Source organism: Solanum dulcamara, chromosome 4, assembly GCF_947179165.1.
Source record: "Solanum dulcamara chromosome 4, daSolDulc1.2, whole genome shotgun sequence".
NCBI lineage: Eukaryota > Viridiplantae > Streptophyta > Magnoliopsida > Solanales > Solanaceae > Solanum > Solanum dulcamara.
The window spans coordinates 36,817,333-36,835,350 of NC_077240.1; the positions used below are offsets into that span (position 1 = coordinate 36,817,333).

The window sequence follows — 18,018 nt, forward strand, 5'->3', positions numbered from 1 at the left end:
ATATTGATCATCTCCCACTTTTATTATGGAATCTCAATATTTTGAGCCACTCCACAAGGCCTTTGATGCTTAACCTTGACTTGTTAGCAATTCGGGCACTTGGACAAAAACTCTGCCATATTTCTTTTCATTCCACTCCACCAATATACTTCTCTCAAGTCGTGGTACATTTTTTTACAACCTAGATAGATGGAATACCTAGGGATATGGGCCTTTACCATAATTCTTTCTTGAATGACATCAAAACATGGAATACACAATCTCTCTTAATACCTCAACACACCATCTCCCTTTTTGTAAAAGCCATTATCTTCAACTTGTGGACTTCATCTTTCAATTGGAGAAGAATAGGATTTTGATCTTGCTTCTCTTTCACCTCTGCAACTAAATATAATTCAACGCTATCCCAAATGTGTAAGCCTATACACCTCTTTAGCCAACTCCTTCTTTCCCTCTTTCACATGGACAGTGCTCCCTATAGATAACTTGCTAAGAGCATCAGCAATAACATTATCTTTACCTGAGTGATAGAGAATGCTCAAATCATAGTCCTTGAGTAGCTCAAGCCATCTTTCCTGCCTCAGGTTCAACTTTTTCTAAGTAGGCTTTTGTGGTTTTTGAATATATCAACATGCACTCCATAGAGATAGTGACGCCAAATCTTAAGAGCGAACACTACGGCTGCCAACTCAAGGTCATGAGTTAGGTAGTTCTTCTTATGAATCTTAAGTTTTCTGGAAGCATACGCAATAACCTTTACCTTTTACATCAATACATAACCCAAACCAACTCTAAACACATCATAATAGATTATAAAATCTTGTGTTACCTCAGGTAGGGACAAAAATAAGGCAGCAATCAATCTCATTTTCGGTTCTTGAAACCTCTTCTCACAAGAATATGACAAATGGAATTTAGCATTCTTCTGAGTCAGCTTAGGTAGTGGAGAGGATATAGATGAAAATGTTACACCCCACCCTTTTTAAACTCGGAATGTCCCTTAAGTTACTTAGAAGTTAGCATGTGAGCCACTTAAGTTACGACACTATCAAACGTCTCTAAGGAAGGGAGAATGTGATACCCCATACTAGAGAAGGTTGGAGATGAAATCATAAGAGTCCGAAAGGAATTGGAGGTCAAGTAATGAGTCGTAGGACTCGATTTACCTATGTAAGCTACTAAGTTAAAAGTCATATGCACTTGAGCTACTTAAGCATATATCAAACTTACGTAGCACGGATTACATAGGTACATAAAATAAGACGAGATTACGAGCCCACGAGGAAGGAAAAAAAAAAAAGACGACACGTGGTAGCCAATGAAGAAGCGACACATGGCAGCACCTCAAGCAAGCAGGTGACCCACCTGCTTGGGGGGTGGTGGACCCCACTGCCACGTGGCAGCCCATAGTTGGCAGCATGATACGGTGGCCCAATAGGGGCTGGACACGTGTCACCTCTTGGGGTTGACACGTGTTACACCCTAAAGCCACATATATATGTTGATATATATCATATACTTCAGTTATCCATCAAAACATCAGCCAACTTAGAGAGAAAAAAACGTGAGGGAGAGAAATAGAGAGGCAGCCATGGTTCTTGAAGTTTAAAGGTTTGTTTTCCAATTTTCTTCCGTGAATTAATTATATACGGTGTACCTTAAGTATGTGGATATGTATATATGTATTTTAAGACCTTCATGGAAGTAAAACTCCAGCTTTTCAATTGGAATTTGGAAGAGAAAATAAGAGAAAGTCGAAGGAGAAAATGTTAAGAATTAATTAACCAACCCGTTTTTGAAAGGGACAGTGGTTAGTAATAATCGTATAACTTCTTGTGTACAGATTCGTTTCAAGTGATTTAATATGTTTTGGAAAGGTATTTCGTGGTTCTATAACTTTCATTCAGACTCCAAAATCCATTTCCACTTGTATCAGCTTGAAAAGTGGTGATTAAGTGTAGAGGAGGTACTGCTCAAATTTGGTTTTGGAAATCCTACACGGACAGCTGTGAGTATTTTGGTCATATCTTTTTGTAAAAAATTGATGTAGGGATGATTCGAAATTGTTTGCGACCCTAATACACATGTCTATAACTTTCATGAAGGACGTAAATCCTGTTTCCCTCCATTACCCCTTCGAAACGAAGCGACAAGGTAAAACAGTAAGCTGTCCAGATTTCACATTTTGGATAGTTTTGGCGAGTTTGACAAGTTTAACGTAAGGTAAGATTTCTTCTTTAAATTTGAGCTTTATGTGTTCTGATGGAGCATGTTACACTCCCTATTGGTGGCTGGAAATATGAAAATGGCTTAGAAATACTTGGCGTTCGGAATAAACTAATTTGTAGTCGTTATAGTTGAATTGTTGTCGAAACAAAGTATTGTTCTTGTGAGTTGCTCTGCAGGGGTGTGGCTTGTTGTTGCAGGGCCTGAATATGTACTAATGTGGGTTAGGGTGCTTCTATTCGAAGCCACATGACCCCTCGTTACGTATAATTAAAGGCGTCACAAAATAAAGGCTAGACGCCCTATTGAGATATCGTATTTTTTTTATAAGTTGTTTGGAGTGTATGTTGTATATTGTTGGTATGAATTGCTGCAGGTTGTTGTTGTTGGTTGGCTGTAGGTCTTAGGGACCTAATTGGAAATTTTGATGGGGCATATTATAGGGGAGGTGCTGCCCAATTTTCGTTAACGCCTTAACAAACTAAAGGACTAGTCGAGGAAACGACTAAGGAAATAGATTCCATTAACATTAAGGCATAATCGAAGATGCTGGAAAGTTTAGAGTAGTTGATATTCGTATTACTTTCATATTGAATAGGTTCGGAAGACGACGAGACGAGCAGGATAAAGGGTAACTCCCAAAAGGTATGTAAAGCTTTCTCTTGGCATGTTTTGGTATAAATTCGTACAACTATCTTTCTTTCCTTTTGGCAAGTTTTAGCCTTAAGTGAAGTGTGTGTGGAATGTGGGGATAATTCCATTCCCAAAACTCCAAGTATGCCTCATAACCCATATCCACTGCTTAGTATTGGAATTTCTGAAAGAATTGAGTATTGCCTAGTAAGGCTTTTATGTGTTAAACACTAGTATGTGGAAAGCTATTTCTCATTTCCTATGATACGTATTTGATATGAAAGTGAGATTATGATGCCATAATGATTCACCGAGCCCCATGATGGGCCGGGTATGAAATATGTGTATGCAGATCCCATAAAGGAAAGTACAGACCATATATAGTTTATTCCCTTTCTTCTTCTAGCATGTCTTAGTTGTAGGTTAAACATGATATGAGTTCCGGCGTAACTCCATTCTTAGCATCTCTTATTTACGTCTGAATATCGAACTTTTATAATAATCGAACTATTTCCCTGGAAACTTTTATATGTTAAAAAGGTAACAAATGTACAGGCTCCAAGTCTTACAGACTATATGTTAACAAATGTTTCTGGTTCCATAAACGATTTGGCTTTACTTTAGTACATGTCTAGGAGCCCCGAGATTATAATTGAGACAGCCCATAATGGCATTTAGAGGACACTCGAGATGACTACACCGCTACTCGGGTTCTCAAATAAAAGCTTAACTTTCTTATTCTGTCGAGTCTCTGATAATGATTTAAATTGCATATAGTTACTCACTACTCTACTCGTGTATATTGTAACACTTCTTTCCCTGAGTCCCGGGCCAGGATATGTTCTCGTGCACAGTTCACTGCATTATTCACTGAGTCCCTCAATAGAGGGCCAGGATACGTGTATAAATATATGATGATGTGTTGTAATAAGGTGGTGATGGCACTGGGGCCATGATGGTTTTACAGAGATGATTTTACAGAGATGATTCACCGGACCCCCGAAAGGGCCGGCTATATGATATGACTCGAACATGCATGTTTTTGTAATTCATAAAGTACAGGTACAGGTTTCTGAATTGATATCTTATCCCCTGATTCTCTATCTCAGATATGTTTCCAGTTGTTTTATATTATGTTTTACATACTCAGTACACATATCGTATTGACCCCCTTTCTCGGGGGGCTGCGTTCATGCCCGCAGGTACAGATACAGATTTTGGGAGTCCGTCAGCTTAGGATTCCATGCAGCTCAGCTGGAAGAGGCTCCATTGTATCGGAGCCTAGTTTTGATACTGTCCACGGATGTATAGAAATTGTTTTATCCATTCAGGGGTACGGCGGGGGCCCTGTCCCGCCATATGTTGTCATTTATATGTTTAGAGGTCTGCAGACATGTATATGTGGGTTGTGTATGTCAGTTTGATTAAGCTGGGTCTACATGATATATGATATATGTTATTATGTTATGGCAGCCTTGTTGGCTTGCCTACCCTGTCATGTTGTGATACAAACGAAAAGGGCTATAGTTTATGAAAATGTTATCGCCAGTGGGGCTCTGTTACATGATATTGTCTTATTTACGATTCAATGTGACCTCAACTAATAGATATATGTACGGGGGGTCCAGGTCGGACCCCAGTCGCGGCCTACGGGGTTGGGTCGTGACAAAAGTGGTATCAGAGCAGTTCGTCCTCGGAGTGTCTGCAGACCGTGTCTAATAGAGTCTTGGTTATCGATGTGTTGCGCGCCACATCTATAAACAGGAAGCTATAGGACATTTAGGATGTTACCTTTCTTCTACATCTGAGATCGTGCTTTAGATCTGAGTCATAGAAAAAAAATTCCTTATACTAACCTTGGATCTTAACAGAAGGATGACACCAACAGAAGAAAGTAATTAATGACATGGAAAGTTACAAAGCACGCAGGTAAGTAAAGTGAAGGCACGGAAGATATCCGTTTGGTAAGGTAGTGAAGTATTATTTAAAATGTAAAGCTGAAACCTGAAGGGAAAGCAGTCAGGAAGTGCAATAGTTGCAGTTTGAAGTTGGACATATGAGGTAAGTCTAATATTTTTATATTATTGTTGACTTTGAAAGCCCTGTGTTGCTGCGAAAAAAAAAATGACATTGAAAGCCCTGTGCGGCTGTGATATGACATGTAAATATATATGCTGGCCCTGTGAGGCATTGTTGGTATTTTCTGCATGCAGGTTTTGGGATAAGTAAGAAATGTAGAGGAAATTCTACCGAAATTTTCCCAGAACAAGAAAAAGGAAGTAAAGCATAGATTTTTGAGATGCCCGAGAAATTGATACCAAGTACCCCTACTGTGTTCAACTAAAGCTGTAAGAGGTACCCTTTAGGTGGTCGATAAGGGGCACCCTTTTCACTCGAAGAATTTTATTTCGGAGAAACAAAGGCTTATTTAAGTAGTAAAGTTCAGATTACGGTATCTCCAGCCATATTTGTATTGTAGGAATATACACAGAGGGCTCAGAATAAAGGATAAGATGTCCCGCGAATGAGTTTCACTTTTTTTTTTTAAAATAAATAAAATACCAAGCCCTCAACTCCTAATTCTAAACTAGATGAGTGTTCATAACTCGAAGATAAACTCAGAAGGAGACCAGGTAGGTCAAGTACAAAAAAAAAGGGTACTGTGATGTTTTAGAGGTTCTAATTTCTTCCAACAATGGTTGGAAAATGATGTACGACAATAATTTATAATTTGCCACCGACTAATTAGGGAAAGAACTTCTAATAGAAGTACCACAAAGAGATGTCAGGAACTGAATACGGATACGAATTAAAAAGGGGATATATAAGTATGAATTAAATAGTGTGATACCAGTATGCAAGGATAAAGTGAGACCGCTAATAAGGCGCCATTGGTAGCGGCTAACTAAGTTAAAAGACCTGCATTGAGAACGCAGTAAGAGCATGGGGCTTAAGATATAAAAAAATGACGCGTGTACACAACGTCGCCCCAAAAATAGTGGAACCCTTAAGGGACGAGGATGGAAAACTTAAGGAACAAATGACGTAACTTTTATTCGTCCCAAGAAACAAAGGATATAGGTTGGGACAAAACCACTACTTCAAGAAAACCTAGAATAGTTATCGTCAGAATACTAGCACTACCTAATAGGGATTGGAACAACTACAGGTGCTAAGTAATTCTTGGAAAAAGAAAAAGTAGAAGGTGGCCTTGGACGAGTTGTTCCCTAGGTCACATTGTTCAAGTACTGATTAGTAGATAAGACATTATGTTAGATATGGAAAGGTTCTATCGCTTCGTAATTTAATCAAGGCTCCGTACACGGATAGTCAAATTATAAACATGCAGATAAATAAAGACATGATGCGGTACCAAATAGATTGGTGAAAGGAATTGGACAAAAATTTAGACTGGACATAGAGACTTAGAACAAAGTACAAATAGAGGAAAGTGCGGGTATCCCCTAAAGGGGGGAAGTTAATGAGAAAATGGCAAAGGTAGGAGGAGGCAGTTGATATAGCAATAAATGTGAGATAGACGTCTAAACTTTGATAAGATATCCTGCTGAACCAAGTTAGAAAGGTCTGGAAGCCACCAGTAATTGAACGGAAGCCAGAATGCTACATAAGGCAGCGTCCAAAAGCCAAAATGTTGGTTATAGAGTTGGTCGCAAATGATGTTGCGATATATGTATAACCAAGGACAAAGGAATAGAAAGCCTCCTATGGTAGAAAATGAGAAGAACACAAAGTGAATAAAGGATAGGAGAGCTTATATGTCAAATTCCTTTAAAGCTATGCCAGCTAATAATAGCCAAAACTCAAAATGGCTCCAAAGGTCACTATATGAAAGAACTTTAGCACTACTCAGTAGCCCACCCTAATGAATGGGTGCGTACAGAAAGGGGGGAATACAATAGGGGAAGTTAAACCAAACTGACCAAAAAGGGACATGGTCATAGCGGAACTAAAGGTCTACGCCGATACTGGTCGCAAGATAACAAAGGAAGGACAGGGCAAAACATAAAGACTCGCGAGACAACACTGAGATAAATCTTGGGCTAAATTGAGTGTCCGCACATCATAGAAAGGATTACAGTGAAATGATACACGAAGACTTCCCAGGAAGGTCACCCATCCCAATATTATCTCGCCCTAGCATGCTTAACTTCAAAATTCTGATGGAACTTAATGCGTTAGTGCTGGTATGATCACGCGAGATGGAAGAATCTGAACTAGCAACGGAGAAACGATATGAGATGATGTACCCAGAGTATTATAAGATACGTTAAGGCAATTCTAACAAGAACTTAAGCAACACAAGGAGGATTAGCTAATTGCTAAATGACAACACACTTGAATGCCACAGTTCTTCAACATAGAACCAGTTAACGAGTGGAAAACCACAGAATAACAATATAGGCCAATTAAAGTTCTGAAAAGAGTCGAGAAAGACTATACGAGGCTAACGGTTACCAAATTATCCACGTCATTACGCACCCATTTTATACTCGGTAAGAGTAGGGTGCTATATGAGTTGTTGTGATTAGGCTAATGAATCAGCCCATTTGCATCCAATCAAGAGCACCTATGCTGCTGAAATTAGAGGGAGTTATAGAACATGGAGAATGGTAAGGTTCCGTGAGGTTTCCTTATCCAATATCCCAGATAAAGGGACTTCAATTATAATTAACGTCTTGAGATCAGTCCAAGAAGAGGTCAGGAGCACAGACAGGTCTTAGTACCGCATTTCTCCCTCGAGATACTAAACAGACTGAGCGCACTATTAGACGCTAGAAGATATGTCACAAGCCGGGAGACTAACTTTGAAGGTAGTCGGAATAATTATCCCTCACTTATCAAGTTGACTACAATAATAATTACTACTCCAGTATTCCAATGGCCCCGACATGATTAAGCAAACTATTGACTAAAAGCCAGAATCGGGAGGAATGATATACAGATAATCGACGTCGACATGCAGAGTTCAAGTTGATGATTGGATGTTCATAATGGGGTCACCTAGAAAAGGAACTTGACCCAGAATATGTTAGACTGTATCAGGTTGCACGTAAGGTGGGCAACGCGGCTGGTAAGTTGAGCTTACCACTTGATTTGGAGACCATACGCCCAGCCTATCAGATATAGATATTTCGCGAATGTACTAGCGATCCACCCATAGTATGTCTCATAAATGAAGTCCATGAGATGGAAGAGTAATCCTATGAGGAGAAACTTATTGCCATCTTGGATTGGCAAATTAGAAGGTTGCGAACTGAGGACGTGCCTTCCATCAAGATACTGTGGCAAAACCAAAACCAGAAAAGGGATGACCTGGGAAATTGAAGAGGATATAAAACACAAGTATTTGCACCTATTCCCAATATTTACAGGTAACCCCGATTCCTGAAACACGTATATGAAATATTGGTATGGAAGTACGTGTTAAGAAAATAGCAATGAATCTCCCTACGATTTGTATAAGGTGCTAAGAGAAGTTTTAGCTAACATTCGGGGACGAATGTTCTAAAGGGGGGAAGGATGTTACACCCCACCCTTTTTAAACTCGGAATGTCCCTTAAGTTACTTAGAAGTTAGCATGTGAGCCACTTAAGTTACGACACTATCAAACGTCTCTAAGGAAGGGAGAATGTGATACCCCATACTAGAGAAGGTTGGAGATGAAATCATAAGAGTCCGAAAGGAATTGGAGGTCAAGTAATGAGTCGTAGGACTCGATTTACCTATGTAAGCTACTAAGTTAAAAGTCATATGCACTTGAGCTACTTAAGCATATATCAAACTTACGTAGCACGGATTACATAGGTACATAAAATAAGACGAGATTACGAGCCCACGAGGAAGGAAAAAAAAAAAAGACGACACGTGGTAGCCAATGAAGAAGCGACACATGGCAGCACCTCAAGCAAGCAGGTGACCCACCTGCTTGGGGGGTGGTGGACCCCACTGCCACGTGGCAGCCCATAGTTGGCAGCATGATACGGTGGCCCAATAGGGGCTGGACACGTGTCACCTCTTGGGGTTGACACGTGTTACACCCTAAAGCCACATATATATGTTGATATATATCATATACTTCAGTTATCCATCAAAACATCAGCCAACTTAGAGAGAAAAAAACGTGAGGGAGAGAAATAGAGAGGCAGCCATGGTTCTTGAAGTTTAAAGGTTTGTTTTCCAATTTTCTTCCGTGAATTAATTATATACGGTGTACCTTAAGTATGTGGATATGTATATATGTATTTTAAGACCTTCATGGAAGTAAAACTCCAGCTTTTCAATTGGAATTTGGAAGAGAAAATAAGAGAAAGTCGAAGGAGAAAATGTTAAGAATTAATTAACCAACCCGTTTTTGAAAGGGACAGTGGTTAGTAATAATCGTATAACTTCTTGTGTACAGATTCGTTTCAAGTGATTTAATATGTTTTGGAAAGGTATTTCGTGGTTCTATAACTTTCATTCAGACTCCAAAATCCATTTCCACTTGTATCAGCTTGAAAAGTGGTGATTAAGTGTAGAGGAGGTACTGCTCAAATTTGGTTTTGGAAATCCTACACGGACAGCTGTGAGTATTTTGGTCATATCTTTTTGTAAAAAATTGATGTAGGGATGATTCGAAATTGTTTGCGACCCTAATACACATGTCTATAACTTTCATGAAGGACGTAAATCCTGTTTCCCTCCATTACCCCTTCGAAACGAAGCGACAAGGTAAAACAGTAAGCTGTCCAGATTTCACATTTTGGATAGTTTTGGCGAGTTTGACAAGTTTAACGTAAGGTAAGGTTTCTTCTTTAAATTTGAGCTTTATGTGTTCTGATGGAGCATGTTACACTCCCTATTGGTGGCTGGAAATATGAAAATGGCTTAGAAATACTTGGCGTTCGGAATAAACTAATTTGTAGTCGTTATAGTTGAATTGTTGTCGAAACAAAGTATTGTTCTTGTGAGTTGCTCTGCAGGGGTGTGGCTTGTTGTTGCAGGGCCTGAATATGTACTAATGTGGGTTAGGGTGCTTCTATTCGAAGCCACATGACCCCTCGTTACGTATAATTAAAGGCGTCACAAAATAAAGGCTAGACGCCCTATTGAGATATCGTATTTTTTTTATAAGTTGTTTGGAGTGTATGTTGTATATTGTTGGTATGAATTGCTGCAGGTTGTTGTTGTTGGTTGGCTGTAGGTCTTAGGGACCTAATTGGAAATTTTGATGGGGCATATTATAGGGGAGGTGCTGCCCAATTTTCGTTAACGCCTTAACAAACTAAAGGACTAGTCGAGGAAACGACTAAGGAAATAGATTCCATTAACATTAAGGCATAATCGAAGATGCTGGAAAGTTTAGAGTAGTTGATATTCGTATTACTTTCATATTGAATAGGTTCGGAAGACGACGAGACGAGCAGGATAAAGGGTAACTCCCAAAAGGTATGTAAAGCTTTCTCTTGGCATGTTTTGGTATAAATTCGTACAACTATCTTTCTTTCCTTTTGGCAAGTTTTAGCCTTAAGTGAAGTGTGTGTGGAATGTGGGGATAATTCCATTCCCAAAACTCCAAGTATGCCTCATAACCCATATCCACTGCTTAGTATTGGAATTTCTGAAAGAATTGAGTATTGCCTAGTAAGGCTTTTATGTGTTAAACACTAGTATGTGGAAAGCTATTTCTCATTTCCTATGATACGTATTTGATACGAAAGTGAGATTATGATGCCATAATGATTCACCGAGCCCCATGATGGGCCGGGTATGAAATATGTGTATGCAGATCCCATAAAGGAAAGTACAGACCATATATAGTTTATTCCCTTTCTTCTTCTAGCATGTCTTAGTTGTAGGTTAAACATGATATGAGTTCCGGCGTAACTCCATTCTTAGCATCTCTTATTTACGTCTGAATATAGAACTTTTATAATAATCGAACTATTTCCCTGGAAACTTTTATATGTTAAAAAGGTAACAAATGTACAGGCTCCAAGTCTTACAGACTATATGTTAACAAATGTTTCTGGTTCCATAAACGATTTGGCTTTACTTTAGTACATGTCTAGGAGCCCCGAGATTATAATTGAGACAGCCCATAATGGCATTTAGAGGACACTCGAGATGACTACACCGCTACTCGGGTTCTCAAATAAAAGCTTAACTTTCTTATTCTGTCGAGTCTCTGATAATGATTTAAATTGCATATAGTTACTCACTACTCTACTCGTGTATATTGTAACACTTCTTTCCCTGAGTCCCGGGCCAGGATATGTTCTCGTGCACAGTTCACTGCATTATTCACTGAGTCCCTCAATAGAGGGCCAGGATACGTGTATAAATATATGATGATGTGTTGTAATAAGGTGGTGATGGCACTGGGGCCATGATGGTTTTACAGAGATGATTTTACAGAGATGATTCACCGGACCCCCGAAAGGGCCGGCTATATGATATGACTCGAACATGCATGTTTTTGTAATTCATAAAGTACAGGTACAGGTTTCTGAATTGATATCTTATCCCCTGATTCTCTATCTCAGATATGTTTCCAGTTGTTTTATATTATGTTTTACATACTCAGTACACATATCGTATTGACCCCCTTTCTCGGGGGGCTGCGTTCATGCCCGCAGGTACAGATACAGATTTTGGGAGTCCGTCAGCTTAGGATTCCATGCAGCTCAGCTGGAAGAGGCTCCATTGTATCGGAGCCTAGTTTTTGATACTGTCCACGGATGTATAGAAATTGTTTTATCCATTCAGGGGTACGGCGGGGGCCCTGTCCCGCCATATGTTGTCATTTATATGTTTAGAGGTCTGCAGACATGTATATGTGGGTTGTGTATGTCAGTTTGATTAAGCTGGGTCTACATGATATATGATATATGTTATTATGTTATGGCAGCCTTGTTGGCTTGCCTGCCCTGTCATGTTGTGATACAAACGAAAAGGGCTACAGTTTATGAAAATGTTATCGCCAGTGGGGCTCTGTTACATGATATTGTCTTATTTACGATTCAATGTGACCTCAACTAATAGATATATGTACGGGGGGTCCAGGTCGGACCCCAGTCGCGGCCTACGGGGTTGGGTCGTGACAGAAAACCCCTCAACAAATCTATGGTAGTAGCCAGCCAATCCCAAGAACCTTCTTATGTCAGTCGAGGATGTGGGCCTTGGCTAGTTCTTAACCTTTTCAATCTTCTATGATTCAACTCGGATACCCTCACCAGATATGACATGGCCTAAAAATACCCTAGAAGCAAGCCAAAATTCGCACTTAGAAAACTTAGCATACAACTCCCTATCTTTGAGTGTTTGAAGAATTATGAGATTATTAGCATTATCCTCATCATCCCTCGAATAAATCAGTATGTTATCTATAAGTATAATCACAAACATGTCTAAATACTATTTGAACACTTGGTTCATCAAATCCATAGATGCTGCAAGAGCGTTAGTTAGACCAAAAGGCATAATAAAAAACTTGAAGTTACCATATCAGGTTTGGAAGGTGGTCTTTTGGATATCACATATTCTTACTTTCAATTAATGATAGCCTGATCTGAGATTTATCTTGGAGAAACAGGTGCAATTCTAAAGTTGGTCAAACAAATCATCTATCTTGGGAAGGGGATACTTGTTCTTTATGGTTACCTTATTCAGTTAATGATAGTCAATGTACATTATCAATGACCCATATTTCTTTCACCCGAATAGGACAAGAGCTCTCCAAGGTGAGACACTCGGCCTAATGAATCCCTTATCTAGGCGATCTTTCAGTTTTTCTTTCAGTTCTTTCAACTTAGCAGGATCCATTCTATATGGCAGAATAGAGATAGGCTCCATATCTAGAAGGACATCAATCCCAAAGTCTATCTCCCTATCAAGAGGGATTACAGGTAGATTCTCAGGAAATTAGGAAACTCATTAAAGATCGAGACAGACTCAAGGGATGGAGATTCCATACTATCATCTTTCACTCGTATGATATGATAAATACACCCTTTCGAGATTAAATTTCTGGCCCTAAGGTAGGGAATAAATTTACCCTTAGGCATAATAAGACTACCCTTCCATTCTAAGATAAAATTATTTGGGAATTTAAACTTAACAATCCGAGTCCTAGAATCAATAGAGGCATAACAGGCATACAACCAGTCCATACAAAGAATCACATCAAAATCAACCATGTCTAACTTAACTAAGTAAATCATAGTAACCTTGTGATATATCGACACAGTACAATCTCTATAGAGACTCTTAGCTAAGATAAATTCACCAACAGGGGTAGACACACTGAAAGGATCATAAAGACACTCATGGATTCTATCAAACTTATTAGCCATATAAGGGGTTACAAATGATAAGGTGGCACCCAGGTCAAGCAAACCATAACAATCAAAAGAAAAGACTTAAAGCATACTAGTGACCATATTTGGTGAGTTCTCCTAATCTTGGTGGCTACTTATGGAATATAGACGATTTCAACCTTCACCCATACCTGAAGTGGTACCTCACTGATTACCTCGAGCTGGTGCTGTCATAGTAGAAGACTAGGCTTTATTGCCCCACATTGGACATTCCCTCTGAAAATGTCCCACTTGACCACATTTATAACAACCATTCCTTCCCTCTCTGCACTCTCTCAAATGAATCTTACCATATTTGCACAAGGTGGCTTCCCGTTTGAACCTTGAGCCACACTAGCTTGGGATTTGGGAACCCTGGGCACTGGAAGTCTAGTGACTCTATACCTACTGATCATACCTGTTATGCAGTGCAGGTGTACTTACCACTGACGGAGCATAAATAAAAGACCTCTTCTAAAAGAAGGACTTATTTCCCTTACTCTGTCTCTACTTATTTTCATTTTCATGCCCAGCTGATTTTGCCTTCTTGCTTAAGTGCTCTTCCTTTTGTTTTCTCTTATAATCCTCTACCTTCTTAGCCTACACCATCAACCTAAAAATATCCATGTCAAAAATCATCAATGATGTTTTTCACTCCTTCTTCTTATGTCTTCCTAATCCAGAGACAAACTTCCTCATCCTAGACCACATATATGGGACCATTTCCAGAGCATATCTAGACAGATGGATAAACATAAGGATTTACTCCTTCAAAGTTAGACCTTCTTGTTTTAGATTCATAAATTCTTCCATCTTTGCTTCCCTCAACTTGCGGGAAAGAAGTGATCCGGGAATGCTTTCTCAAACTCGTCCAAAATAGCAGGCTCTACATCCTTACCTCTACCTTCTTCCCACTGGTTATACCACATGTTCTCCGCATCTTTGAACTGATAAGAAACCAACCCAGCCCCCACAATTTCAATAGCATGCATTGCTTTCAATATCTTTCACATCTCATCTGTAACGTTTCTCAAAATGCTAATAAATGCCTTAAGAATACTTAGGAATAGGACGCTCATGGAATGCATTGTCCTTATTCTCTTTGGTAAATCTGAGTCCAAAATATCGATCAGCAGGTCAAAATCTATGGGGAAATAGTCTCGGTGGATTTTTAGGACTCATGTATTGAAAGATGAATTTTGTCAAAAATTATACTAAACAGTGAGGTGCACGGCAGCTCCACGTCACCCACTTGTTCTTGTTCATTGTAATTTTTCTCCGAGTCAAAAGTTAGTCAAAATCTCATTTGCTAAAAAAAGTGGCCTATCTGAGAGCAACCCCGCATCGTGGACTTGGAGAAGTTTTTCGTCCTAATTCAGTTTTTAAGTAAGGGAACTTTAGACTTTTTTCTATTTATTAGTTAATGAATATGGATGTTTTAGGGCCTAATTCTACTCCATAAACTACCCTAAACTCTTAATTTCATTCATTCTTCTATAATTCACCTACTCAAATATTTCTCTCTCACTTTCTCTACAAAAGGCACTCAAGGACTTTATTGAAGACTTCCAAGAAATTCACTCAAGCTCTCCATCAAAACTCTTAAATTCTTCCAAATTCTTTTGTCTTCTCACTCAAGGTATATGGGGATTGATTCATGGGCTCTTTTCACCCATGAAGTCCCAAAGATTTCTCAAATTTTCATTCAATTTACTATTGATTATGAATCCTATTTTGATGAATTGCATTGGGCTGATTTGATTTCATTTTAAAATATTATTAATGATTTTTATATGCATGTTTTCATATGAATTATATGATATCAAGTTTATTTATAGATGCCCATGCATAAAGCTATAATTGCAAGCTATGATTATGAATTTAAGATTAGTTTATGAGCTGATCATGAGTTAAATGATTTTTAATAAAAGTTTTATATGATTTGAAGTTGAGATTTAATATTCTAAAGTTAAAGTTATGATGATGATCATAGTTAAGATCAAAAGATGTTTAAAGATGGTGATAAGGACAATTCTCACCGAAGTTATGGATTCTTATGAATCACTCAATAGATGAGCTATTCCTAATATGTTTTAAAGATGAATTGATAGGCAGTTACTATCTTTTCCTACTATGTTATGATCATGTTTAAGAGTTTCCGTTGGGATATTGACTAAGCATCGAGAGGGAAACTATGTGGGGTTCATTTCAGTAACGTAATTAGTTCACCAAGGGAATACTAGTAGCAACCTAAAGTCTTAAACTACGTTGCCCATGTAGGTTGCCTTTATGGCCTAGCTAGTGGATCCACATATAGCACAGTTGAATTGAGTTACTTTTAGAGTGTTCTCTGGCAAGGTAGCCTCCCCTATTTTGATGCAAGAGTCATCGGATTTTATGTACTAGCTCGCTTGGTCTTAGTTGATGATTAAAGGTCCTATCCCACATAGGTTCAAGTTAAAGCTATAATATGTCAAATTATGAGTTGAAAGTTGAAGTTCTTATGATATGCATTGACCAAGAGTTTCTTATAATTTAAATTACTTTTAAAATATACTCATGTTTATTATGATTTTCTCATGCATCCTATGACATATTGATCACGTTCTTTACTTGTTCATGCATACCTCACATATTTAGTACATTCAAACATATTAACGCATATTTGGCCTATATTAGCTCATAATGTAGGGACGGACGATACTCAAGATTACCTCACTCATAGCTAGAGATTTGCTTTAGATTTCAAAGAAGTTGGTGAGTTCTTATTCTACCGAGGACAAGACTTTTATTCATGTTACTATTGTTTACACTTTCTAGTACTGTTAGGGTTAGCTAAGAGCTTATATTAAGCCTCCGTCAAAGACTAGACTAGATGCATGTTTAGATAATGTTATGGTGTAGTCTGGTTAACGTTTATAGAGTTGATATCCCTTAGTTCCATTCCCTATAATGTTATGATGCAGTCTAGTTAACGTTTATAGAGTTGATCTCCCTTAGTCCCATTCCCCACTTAATGATTACTTCCGCTTATGTTTATGTTGTTCTTCACCTTATGTATGTGATATATGCTAAGATGGCTTATGGTTGGGGTCCCTCACATCACGATCATCGTATTACGACTAGACCCTGGGTCAAGTCATGACAAACTTAATATCACAACACAAGGTTTAGAAGACTCCTTAGGAGTCTAACATGCCTCATCAAGTACAGTCTTATTCACTGATATGAAGTGTGCCACATCCATTTATAGGAGGCTACGAAATATTATAGGAAAAAGTCTCACTTCTTTCATGATCTATGTAGTGCGGTAGAGTGGTTAAGTCTTTTCTCTCTAATTCTTGTTCTTTATAATTTTTAGAATATGCCTCCACAAAGATACCCCATTAGAAGAAAAATGGTTGAAGAGGAGAAACAAGCTCTAAATGACCCTATGGATGATCAAGTTTCCAATGCCGAGTTCCAAGCAGCCTTTTAAGTACTTCTTCAAGCCATTACGGATCAAGTAAATTGTGAGGTGGTTGCTCCCATGAATCCAAATGATATTATGGAGGCAACAAGAGTTCAAGATTTTATGAGGATGAATCCTCTAGATTTTGGGGGTTCTAAAGTTAATGAGGATCCCCATGAGTTTGTCGATAGCATCCATAAGATTATTGAGATCATGGGAATTAGCCCGGTTGAAAGGGAGGAGTTGGTTATGTACCAATTGAGGGGTGTTTCTCAAATTTGGTTTGATCAATGAAAAATTTAAAGGCCTAGAGCGGCAGAGCCCGTGACTTGGAATGAGTTCAAAGAGGTATTTCTTGATCGCTTCTTCCCATTAGAGTTAAGAGAGGCCAAAGTGCAAGAGTTTATCAACCTTAAGCAAGGTGGCATGAGTATGAGGGAGTATGCCCTCAAGTTTGCTCAACTGTCAAAATATGCTCCATTCATGGTTGCTGACTTAAGAGCTAGTATAACCAAGTCCGTATCGGGTGTGTCGGACATGGTTGCAACAGAATATAAAATAGTGATATTGATTTAGGAGATGGATATATCTAGACTAATAACTTATGTGGAGCAAGTATAAAGTGAGAATCTAAAGGTGAAGAATAGAGAGTCTAAGAGGCCAAGGACCAGTAATAGTGAATTCTCTCATGCTAAGTCCAGAAATAGTAGACGTCCTTATTTTTGCCAAAAGTGCTCCGGAGAAGGGTCCTCTAATATTACTACTCCAAGGTTTGACAAAGATAGGGTGACCAACCCTAAACCCTAAGGAGGTGCTCCTATAGGCCAAGTTACTCCCGCATGTAATAAATGTGGTAGGAACCACAAAGGTTAATGTCTAGCCAAGTCGAATGTGTGTTATCGATGTGGTAAGCTAATTCATCATGCTAGGAAATGCAAGGTCAAAGATGGTTGCCCTCAAGGCCAAGTTTCTCAAGGTGGACAAGGGCAATCAAAAGGTGGTCAATGCAATAATAGGTTCTATTCCCTCCATGCTAGGCAAGAGATGGAGGAGATGCTTGATGTTGTTACCGGTATGTTACGAGTCTTTCACTATGATGTTTATGCTTTGCTTGATACGGGTGCAAATTTATCTTTTGTTTCCCCTTATGTGGCCATGAGATTTGATGTTAGTCCTGAGATATTTCTAGAACCTTTCTCCATTTATAGTCCCATTAGTGAGTCGACTGTGGCTAAACGAGTCTATAGAAGTTTTCCGATTATGATTTTCCATAAAGTTACCCTATGTGACCTAGTGGAGCTTCACATGACCTATTTTTATGTTACCCTTTGAATGAATTGTCTATATTCA

General features: G+C 38.7%; 2 long non-coding RNA genes across 2 annotated transcripts; both read left to right on the forward strand.

Annotated features, from left to right (window-relative positions):
• Nucleotides 1-1,908: 1,908 nt before the first annotated feature.
• Nucleotides 1,909-2,902, forward strand: LOC129884985 (uncharacterized). Its single transcript, XR_008766012.1, has 3 exons — nt 1,909-2,008; nt 2,106-2,223; nt 2,825-2,902. It is a non-coding gene; the product is annotated as an uncharacterized LOC129884985 (long non-coding RNA).
• A 6,443-nt stretch (nt 2,903-9,345) lies between these two features.
• On the forward strand, nt 9,346-10,339 carry LOC129884986 (uncharacterized). Its single transcript, XR_008766013.1, has 3 exons — nt 9,346-9,445; nt 9,543-9,660; nt 10,262-10,339. It is a non-coding gene; the product is annotated as an uncharacterized LOC129884986 (long non-coding RNA).
• The last annotated feature ends 7,679 nt before the right edge of the window (nt 10,340-18,018 follow it).